This window comes from Acinonyx jubatus, chromosome A1 (assembly GCF_027475565.1).
Source record: "Acinonyx jubatus isolate Ajub_Pintada_27869175 chromosome A1, VMU_Ajub_asm_v1.0, whole genome shotgun sequence".
Taxonomy (NCBI): domain Eukaryota; kingdom Metazoa; phylum Chordata; class Mammalia; order Carnivora; family Felidae; genus Acinonyx; species Acinonyx jubatus.
Window position 1 is genome coordinate 151,445,357 of NC_069380.1, and position 11,193 is coordinate 151,456,549.

General features: G+C 38.6%; 1 pseudogene; it reads right to left on the reverse strand.

Annotated features, from left to right (window-relative positions):
• Positions 1-10,696: 10,696 nt before the first annotated feature.
• LOC113594952 (uncharacterized) lies at positions 10,697-10,824 on the reverse strand (annotated as a pseudogene).
• Between the last annotated feature and the right edge of the window lie 369 nt (positions 10,825-11,193).

Consider the following 11,193-nt stretch of genomic DNA (forward strand, 5'->3'; position numbering starts at 1 on the left):
ATTGCTTTTTGCCAGTTTCCAAGACTGAACTGCGAAAAGTAGAGCTTCTTTCTGGCCAAGGACAAAAAAAAAAAAAAAAAAAAAAAAAAAATGCATCTTAAAAAGTGACTTTTTTTAGGGAATAGACATTTTAAATTCAGAAAGAAAAAAAAAAAAGATAAAGTGCTCCAAATCACAATTTTCCAGTGTACACATGACAGCAATACACAACAGAATTGCTAGGATGAAAGGAGGAACAAAAAGCAAATTTTATTTCAATTTATCTTTGGTTCAGGCATTTCAAATGCTATAAACTAGGACCGAATAGAATATTTTGAAAGAAAGAAAAAACATACTTGCTTAATCATACAAAATCTCTTTTTGTCTTATTATGTAAGACTGCTCACATAGTACGGAATGTTTGGGATCTTCTCCCTTTATCTTCTTACTTACCTTTGCCCCTTTCCTCATACAAGGCAAACTTATTCTTCTAAGAAGGAATATCTGAAAAATTATATTAAAATCATATATTAAAAATTTTTAATGTTTGTTTATTTTCGAGAGAGAGGGAGAAACAGAGCATAAACAGGGGAGGGGCAGAGAGACAGGGAGACACAGAATCTGAAGCAGGCTCCAGGATCTGAGCTGTCAGCACAGAGCCCGAGGCAGGGCTTGAACTCATAAATCAGGAGATCATGACCTGAGCACAAGTCAGTCGCTCAATCGACTGGCCACCCAGGCACCCCTAAAATCATATATTTAAATAAAAGTATATTGCTTTTCTTTTCTTTTTCTTTTCTTACATTTTCTTTTCTTTCTTTTCTTGTGGGAAAATCTGATTACAAATAAGGGTTCTGATAAAAAAATTAGCTAAGAAGAGGGAGTGCATCTGTCTGCTCATCAAAAGGAAAAAAAAAGCACCATCAGAAAATAAAGATGGGTGGTGTTTAGTCAGTTCTCCTCGGGGTCTAAGTCACCACCTCATAATGATGTAGCTGCAGGAGATGGATGTGTAGACTAATGTGCAAAGGCACGGAGTAGAGGCTAGCCAGAGCCACACGAGGCAAGTGGCGTGATGAAAAATGTTACTTTTTGTGTTTTCATCTTACTACCAGAGTTTGTTTAAGACATAACAGCTCGTGGCTCCTGGGTGGCTCAGTCGGTTGAGCGACTGACTTCGGCTCAGGTCATGATATCACAGTCCATGAGTTGGAGCCCTGCGTGGGGGCTCTGTGCTTACAGCTCGGAGCCTGGGGCTGTTTCAGATTCTGCATCTCCCCTTCTCTCTATCCCTCCCCACCCGTGCTTGCTCAGGCGCTCTCTCTCTCTCTCTCTCTCTCTCTCTCAAAAATAAGCATTAAAAAAACTTAAAAAAAAAAAAAAAGAGTGATAGCAGCTCTCAAAGGTTTCAGTTAGTGCTTAGCCCAGAGGTGTTGACACGGAGATTGGAACAACTACCGGAGTGAACCACTATTATTCAGTCACACTGAAAAATTCCAGGAGAGGAACGTCCTGGGTCCCCAGAGAACTGGTTGAGTGTGAACATGCAGCGCCCAGTGAGAATCTCTCCTGTGCCAGCTTCAGCCCCGCCCCCGGGGTCACACCTGCAGACGTGCACCCTGCGCTCTGCAATATTCCAGAACAGAGGAAGTCCCACTTCTGAGTTCTTAAGTTCTGGTCAGAACTTAAGTCAAGTACCAAAATGTTCGGCATGTTCTTCTCACCTCCTTGCCACTCTGTAGCTGAAAATACCAGATAATTTCTTTACATGATTCCCACTTCAATCCTTCCCATCAAGTGTTGAAATAGGGGTTATGTATTTAATACTTGATTTTTAGAAAGTCATTTAATAAATGCCAGCTCTATTCATGCCTTTAGAGGAAGTAGAGAGCAGTCATATTTTCTTCCGTCTAGGATTTTCACCAACGAAGTAAGTACGTTTCCTGCATAGATGAGGTAAAAAAACACTCAACACTCAAGTTTCTCAGTGCAGTTTGTATTTGTGACAAAAGCAGGGAAAAGGTTTTTTCTGTATGTGGGTGAATTATTTTGATAAAAGATAGGGGCTAGAGGCAAGATGGAATGAAACCTTTTTACTCTCTCCTCAACTCAGGAAGATTTTGTATTTCATTCTCTTTTTCTCCCTGTGCCTCGAGACTCTCTCCCCTCTTTCTTGAATAAACAGAAAAACAAAAAGCTGTAAGTAGTCTGAAGTAGTTGTTAGGGGTAAACAACTTAACAATTTCAAACAGTTATCCCTGGTAGGTTCCAGGATAATTTATTTGCACAGATCCATTCCCTTTGATGTTCAGACCAGTAGACTCCACCTGGTGATAGCTAGAAAACCCTATAAAGGAAATTACTTTCCCGGATATGAAACAAAGGAACTTATACACATTAATATGACCAATTCTGAACTCGACAACTAAAGAAAAATATAGAACATCCATTGGATTTTCATAGTAGACAATATTGAAAACAAATAAAATGAATGAATTCTACCCAAGTAGAGAAATTACTTTTTTTTAATGTTTATTTATTTACTTTTGAGACAGAGAGACAAGCAAGGGAGGGGCAGAGAGAGAGGGAGATACAGAATCTGAAGCAGGCTCCAGCCTCTGAGCTGTCAGCACAGAGTCCCAAGAGGGACTCAAACCCATGAACTGCGAGATCATGACCTGAGGTGAAGTTGGATGTTTAACCGACTGAGCCACCCAGGCGCCCTGAGAAATAACTTTTTGAAGGGTCACAAGTAGACACAGTTATTTGAAATAAAGTAGGAATTGAATATGCCTTAAAAACAAGAGATGAATTGGATTTCTTTTGTAATACAAATATCTAAGTCAAGGATTAAAGGACACAAGCAGTGTAAAATACTTGAGAAATCTGGAACACAAAAGATTCACTGAAAGTTTGGAAAATAGTACAATCTAGAGTCCCAGCCTATTTTACTTAAAGCTGATCTTACTAAGAAACAGAATTATTCACTAAATGATTATTCTGGAAAACTTCCTTGGCAAAAATCCAACATTTTCTAAAACTCCGTTAGATCTAGTATCTTATGATTCCATATAAGTAAAGTCAGATGCTGCTTCATTGCCACAAGGAGAATAGCTTGTATTTCCTATTAACAAAACACACACAGTTACATACTCCTCTTGGTTTATTGGTAGTACATTTGAGATTATATGCTTTTATCTCATCCAATCAATAGAAATCTATAGGCAGAGTTCAGTGGGTTTTGTATTTTGCTCAAACACTGTCTTTAGAATACAAGGTTGTCCATTTGGAATTATAAGATTGCTTCATTTTCCAGAACTTAAACTATTTGAAAAGTTTTGTTCCTTTTGGAAGAACAATTATTCTTCACAGGATTTAGATTGTAATAAATAACACTGTTACCATAAATTAGAAACTCTCTAAAGGTGACAAGCCTTTTAGCTTCAGTGATTTGTACCTCTCTTTCCATCTATACCTTCTCCTAAGCATGGGTGCTGAAAACTTAGACCTTCAGAGTAGAAAATGCCAGTTGGAAATACAATAAATTTCATACATTTCATCAGCTTGATTTCAGTTGTCATGTGGAATAATCTGTAGAACCCAAGACCCTGTAGGGCCCTTGGAATAAACAATAGTGGCTTTCTGTTGTAGGACTAAACTGTAATATAAAGCAAAGAGGGGACGTGCTCACACTCTGCCTGCTTCAAGGCAAAGTAAAAATTAAGCTCAGCATATGTCATCACATACTTACAAGTGACTTATGAGAGCCTTCTTTATAAATAGATTTTGAGAGTGCCAAGGTTTCCAATGAAATAGGAAACTATTAAAATGGTTTATCATTTTCATTGTGGGGAAAAACAGAGACACCACTGATTCCCCTAAGGCAATAACTGGCCCTTCAAGGACTGTAAAGGAATCGTAGGTGATGGCCCAAATTATTAAATCTGTTACCGAATAGGTAGACTTTTAAAAACATGGCTTCTACCAAGACTACCTTGTATGTTATCTAACATGAGAATACATTTTTTAAAAATAAAAACAAATAAAAATAAATAAAAACATGCCTTCTACAATGATCCCCAATGACAGTATGTGTGCTCATGGGCTGCAAAAATGCATATGATAAAAGATTTGATGAGCCTCCTTTTGATGCTGCTGATGAATTATAGTTCACAGATCCACCTAATAACTCTAAAGCTTCATTTCACAGATGAGAATAAATTTGTTTTAAAGAAAAGTGTGGGGTGCCTGGATGGCTCAGTTGGTAGAGCATGTGCCTCTTAATCTTGGGGTCAAGAGTTCAAGCCCCATGTTGGGTGTGGAGCCCACTTTAAAAAAAAGAAAAGAAAAATGTAACAGTGGTAAGATTAAAAGTTTACACAGTATATATGCTCTTTGAAGGTACAAATTTTTTGGAGAATGAAATGAATGTAGGAAGAAAGCTCTTGTGAAGTCATCTGAGAGAGAATATTTTTAGAGTATGTTAAAAATATTAATGAATAGGGGCGCCTGACTGGCTCAGTAGAGCATGCGACTTTTGATCTCAGGGTCGTGAGTTCAAGCCCCATGTTGGGTGTGGAGCCTACTTAAAAAAAAATGTTAATGTATAAATGAGACAACTTTTATAATATAACCCAAAGTTTATAGCTAACAAAATATGTATAATAAAATTCTACATATTTACGTGTATGTTAATATGTAATATAAATACAAAAAGCCTATAAATGTATATTATATGTATATAAATATATAGCATATACATTATAATTATATTTATCTTCACGTGAATACACATCACACACAAATATACACAAATATATATATAACAACTTATTAATTGTGTTCAGAGATGCTTGATTTCTTCTTTGGCTTTTCTGTATTTTTCAAGTTTTCTACAAAGGACGTGTGTTACCTTTGGAAAAAAATATACACTTTGGTGGAAGTTATTTAAGCCCTGATTTTAGCACAGGTAGTTTTTTTTGTTTTTTTGTTTTTTTTTTTTTAATGTTTATTTACTTTTGAGAGAGAGAGAGACAGAGCACGAGCAGGGGAGGGAAGAGAGAGAGGGAGACACAGAATCCGAAGCAGGCTCCAGGGTCTGAGCTGTCAGCACAGAGTCGACATGGGGCTCAAACTCATGAACCATGAGATCAAGACCTAAGCTGAAGTCAGACGCTTAACTGACTGAGCCACCCAGGTGCCCGTAGCACAGGTAGTTTTTAAGACACCTATTTGTTTTTGCCCAGTCATCTTCTAGTGAAACAATTATAGTTAGCGAGATTTTTTTTTTACAATAATTTTTTTAGAGTTTTAGGTTTACAACAAAACTGAGAGGCAAGTAGAGACTTCCTATATACCTTCTGCCTCTACAAGTGCATAGGCTACATCACTCACCAGAATGGTACATTTTTTACAATTGAGCCTACATTGACCCATCATAATCACCCAATGTCCAAAGTTTACCTTAGGGTTCACTCTTGGTGTTATAATTCTATGGATTTAGACAAATCCATAATGACATAATCCATCATTATAAAATTATACAGAGTATTTTCACTAAAAATCCTTTGTGCTCTGCCTGATTATCCTTCCCCCATCCCTGGCTGGTGATATTTTCAGTCTCAGGACCTTGGGCACTCTGTTCCTGGTGGAAATGACTGATGTGCTTTGATGCGATTTTATAATCTGCTTCACAGATGATATTAGGTGACAATAGTGATTGACTCACAGTGACCACCGTGAGCCTCAGAACCACTGAAGCTGTGGGCGCTAGAGTCTGTGAGATCTCTATTCATAAACTCTTAGACTTCCCTCCCAGCCCGAGGAAATCTCTAATTTGGGCATAGAAAAGAAAGGGGGAAAAAGGAAGCCCCAAGTCACAGGAAAGGTCTGTCGCTGGCAGTTTACAGAAGAAACAAAGGAGTGCTTTCATCCCAATCAATGGGTGCCACAATGTTAGCATATTTTAAAGACAATAACATATATTTGATGGTCACAAATGAATTATTCACTCAAAAACGAACATTAGGGGTATTATCTCAGACTTCTGGATTTACTCCACGTTTCAGGAAAAAACCCAAAACTATGCTATATTTCAAAGGAAAGTGTAGCTTTAAATTTTTACTCTTCAGATGTTTGGAAACTTCAAATAACTGTTCCAGATCTGATCACTAAATATTTCTTTTGTTGCATAGAAACTAACATTTAAGTCACTATATTTGAGTACTAAAAAGCAAAGGGAAAAACTCATCCTGTCCTGCCACTTTCTCTGGAATCCCAAGCCCAGCATGCTTCATATTTAATTACACACAGTCCACACATTATCCACACACAGTGCCCTTCCTCACAGCGCCCTCCAGTCAGGAAGGTCAGGGCTTTCGGCCTCTTTCTCTCCCTGATATTTTGAAGTACATGAAGCATACTTCATTTTTTAAATCCTGTTTTATATGTTTAAGAACTTGAGGGGCGCCTGGGTGACTCAGTTAAGCATCTGACTTCGACTCAGATCATGATCTCACGGTTCATGAGTTTGAGCCCCGCATCAGGCTCTGTGCTGACAGCTCAGAGTCTGGAGCCTGCTTCAGATTCTGTATCTCCCTTTCTCTCTTCCCCTCCCCTGCTTGTGTTCTTTCTCAAAAATAAACATTAAAAAAAAAAAGAACTTGATATTTGATCTCTGATTTTTTCCTATTTAATATTTTCAATCAATTTATTGTGCTTCATTTATAGTTGCATAATGTGTATACATATGCTTTTAATTATAGTTGTCAAAATATGTCAGTTTACTTTTACACAAATTGAGGCCCATTTAGAGGTGTCCTGCTCAGTTCTAAAATGAGATCAGTACATCCATGAAATGTTTTCTATCTCAGGTGGCCTTCTATGCCCAATACCATCTGTTTTCTCCTGCTCTTCCCTTCCACTCCCCACCACCGAATATCCTTCTCTGAGAAATATTTTCCTGCTTCTTTATTCTTTTCTTTATTCTCTTACTGTGACAACATCAAACCCAAGTTCAGAAACAAAAAGATATTAGAATAATTAGTACTAGCTACTATAATAAACAAACATCCACTTTCAGTGGCTTAACATAATTTTCTTTCTTGTGCAAAGTGCAACATAACTCTCATCCACACAATGATTCAGGCATCCTGGCCCCTTCTGTCCTGCATTAGTATTGTATTTCAGACCCTCAGAATCCTTCATTCTTAGCAGGTGGCCTGGGAAAGAGAGGGCAGAAGCTTTCATGGAACGTGTGATCAGAGCTACAGGTTCATTGGCCAGAACTCAGTCAGATGGCCCTTTCTAGGAAACGTGTTGAGCCATGTGCCATGAAGGAGCATATACAGGAGAACACCAACAGCCTCATCACATGGAAAGTGGTTCCACAGTCACACCATCTCAAGGGACCAACCCTTACCCAGGCATGTTTTCAGGCACAGGTTGCTCTTCCCATCCCAGCCACCCGGTTGCCCTCTCTCTGTCCTACCTTATCACTTTAAAAAATATTTTTAAAAATGTTTATTTACTTATTTTTGAGAGAGAGAGAGAGAGAGAGAGAGCAGGGGAGGAGCAGAGAGAGAGGGAGACAGAATCCCAAGCAGACTCCATGCTGTCAGCACTAAACCACCCAGGTGCCCCTCTGACATTATCATTTTAACTCACCCACAGCGAGTCCTCCCACAGTCCCCGTACATTACTTCATGCCAACTCTTACCACTCTACCTCCAGTTCCAGATAGGAATCAAACACTTTCAAAGCTAATGTCTTTGTTTTGGATTTTGTCGGTCCTGTCAACATTTCTAAGGAACAAAAAATGAGGGAGAAATAAGCAAATAAAATCAAACACCGGCTACCATAAGGAACCATCAATACCAGGTTATGAAAAAGATTCTGGAGAGACGGACGCTGAAATGAGAACTTAGAGTTTTTCCGAAAATTAGCACAGTGATTTTGATACTCTCATACATGTTTACAATCCTTAAACATTCCCTGAGATAAAAAGATAAATCTTCTGTGCCAGAACAGATAGCCTAAGGGTAGATATCAGACATGTGAAAGAGTACTCCAAAGAACTAGCTGCAAGAGGAAAGATTTTGCAATTTTCAGACCTGAGGTCAATGCCCCAAAGATGAGTTGAAAAATTCTGAAAAACAATCTCTTACACTAGATGGTCACTCCTAAACCAGATATTTTTCTTCCCCAGAAACAAAAGAAAAAAAGCCTGTGATGAAAAGACCTCACTGCTCTTGAATTCAGAATCATCCAAATACTGTTGGAAAAGTAAATAGAGGGAGGTATTGCTGTATTTCTTAGTCTTCGCTGGTATCCATCCAATTAATCATATACATTAAAATACAAATGTTCCTACTGAGTTAATTATGATAATAATACCCCCCTTTTTTTACAGGACATATTATAGTTTTTCAAACATTTTTTAGGTTTATCATACTAACTTCTTTATATCTCTTCAATGACTTATGGCAGTATGACAGTCCTTTCAACTTAAACTGACCTGTTGTTGCTACTGAAACATTTTTAAATAAAAATTATTCTAAACCTTCACACCAAGTCAAATTTTTCTTGCTGGATGGTCCAAAGTAGGTATTATAATTAAAAGTGAAATGGAGCAATGGAGTGGCTCATTCAGTTAAGCGTCTGAGTCTTGATCTCAGTTCAGGTGGTGATCTCATATCATGGTTTTTGGGATCAAGCCCTGAGTCCGGTTCAGGGCTGACAGCTTAGCCTGCTTGGGATTCTCTCTCTTCCTTTTGCTCTGCCTCTCTCTCTCTCTCAAAATAAATAAATAAACATTAAAAAGAAATTAAAAAAATAAAAGTGAAGAAACAAGTTAGATCAGAATTTAAAAAATTCCCTGGCTCTTCTACTTACAGGAAATCAAGATTATTCTTTTCCAGAGGGTAAAAAAAAAAAAAAAAAAAAAAAAAAAAAAAATCTTGTGTGAGTAATAAGACAAATTTTTACACAAATAAGCAATAACATGAGCTAGACAGATGTTGTTTATAAATTCTTTTACTTGTACCATTTCTCTGGGAAGTTTTTCAATTTGGAAAAAAAATCATTTAAAGTGCAAAAGAATAGATGTTTTGCCATTGGGACCTTATTATAATATGTAATGAACAAAGTTCAGATCATTTTTAATGTTAATAATCTAAACTGTGAAATGTGAAGAGTGTAATAGCTGGAATCTTTTGGTTGCAGAAAAGATCCACCCGTAACCAGTTTCAGTGATAAGGAGAAATTGGCAATTTATTATACAATTATCGATTAGCTCTAGAACTCTTCTCTATTTCTTTTTCTTTCTCTCCCGACTAGATTTCTGTGCTTCCTGGATTAAAATGGAAGAAAATGTGGTTGAAAACATATACCAGCCTATCCTCCATGTCAGAGAGTACCTCATCCAAGTCCCAATTCTTAATTCCTGCAAATGTATCTCAGGTTCCAGTTTGAATTGGGTTGTCAACCTCTAATCCAGTCAACTTTGGCAGGGGCTGAATCATTTCATACAAATGGAGATTGAAGGCATAATGCTGGTACAGTTTAAGAAAAACACAATATACAGCAATTACAAATGGCAAGAACAGCGTTAGAGTTAACACCCGGAAAAGTAAGCTTGCACAATGGTTTATCAACTACTTAACTGAATTTTTTTTTTTAAATATTTGTTTATTTTTCAGAGAGAGAGAGACAGAGACAGAGCATGAGCAGGGGAGGGGCAGAAAGAGAGGGAGACACAGAATCCGAAGCAGGCTCCAGGCTCTGAGCTGTCAGCCCCGAGCCCAACGTGGGGCTCGAACCCACAAGCTGTGAGATCATGACCCGAGCTGAAGTCGGAGGTTCAACCGATGGAGCCACCCAGGCGCCCTTTAACTGAATTTTTTTATTAGTCTGACTGATTAACCGTCTGCTTTAGTAGGGTGTTACATGCAATCTCAATAAGCTACTAAAAGATCGAAGTTGACGTATTAGTTCCATCATTGGTTTCCCCTGACATCTCACAACACTGAGGAGGATTCCCAAAGAATAACTTTCTACCCATCTGTCTGTCAGTCTGTCTCCCTATCTCTGCTTCTATCCACCTAATCTGTCCTGCCACACAGGCTCTAAATTACTTAGCTTCAGTGCGCTCAATTTGCAAAGACCATGATGTGGACATCATCCTTTGGAGTTCCACTACTCGGTGATCCTTTTCATATGACAGGATGTCTGGAGGCTTCCATAGTTTGTTATGTTTCCGGAGCTGTAACCTACTTCTTCAGCTGGAGGCAAACTTGTGGAGACAAAGGATCATGTATTACTATTTTCATTGTCTATAGTTGTCTTGTACAAAAGCTTAGCATCGTAAAACAGCACCCATTACCTCACACAATTTCTGAGGATCAGGAATTTAGGAGGGGCTTAGCTAGGAGCTTCTAAATCAAGGGATCTCATGAAGTTGCCGGCATGCTGTCGGCCAGGACTACAACCTCATGAGAAGTCATCTGATAGCTTGACCAGGTCTACAGGATCTACTTCCTAGATGGCTCGCTCAGATTGCTAGTGGCAGAAGGCCTCAGTTCATCACAATGTGGCCTTCGCAGGGCTCACACGGTACGTCAGCTGTTTTCCCTAGAGCAAGTGATGAGGAAGAGCGGCCAACAGTGCCTTTTGAAGACTCAGTCTCTGAAGTCCCACACTACCATTTCTGCTTCATTTTACTGGTTAGCAGCAAGTCACTAAATCCAGCCCACATTCAAGGGGAGGGAAATTAAGCTTGACCTCTTTTAGCAAAAATCGCACCTCAGATAAACTTCATTGGCTACAATACTGGCACTGCGCAAAGCTTAGGCTCTGCTTCTTGAAGGTAAGAGTATCAAAAAATTGGGGGAACGATTGGGGGACATGTTTGAATTTGAATTTTATTTTTTTTAAAGGTTTTTTTAAAAGTAATCTCTACACCCAACATGGGGCTCAGATTTACAGCTCACATATCAAGAGTCACAGGCTTACTGGGACACCTGAGTGGCTCTGTCCTTTAAGCATCCGACTTCGGCTCAGGTCGTGATCTCACAGTTCCTGAGTTCAAGCCCCGAGTCAGACTCTGGTGTGAGAGCTCAGAGCCTAGAGCCTGTTTTGGATTCTGTGTCTCCATCTCTCTGCCTTTTCTCCATTCATGCTCTCTCTCTCTCTCTCGCCCTCTCTCTCAAAAATAAA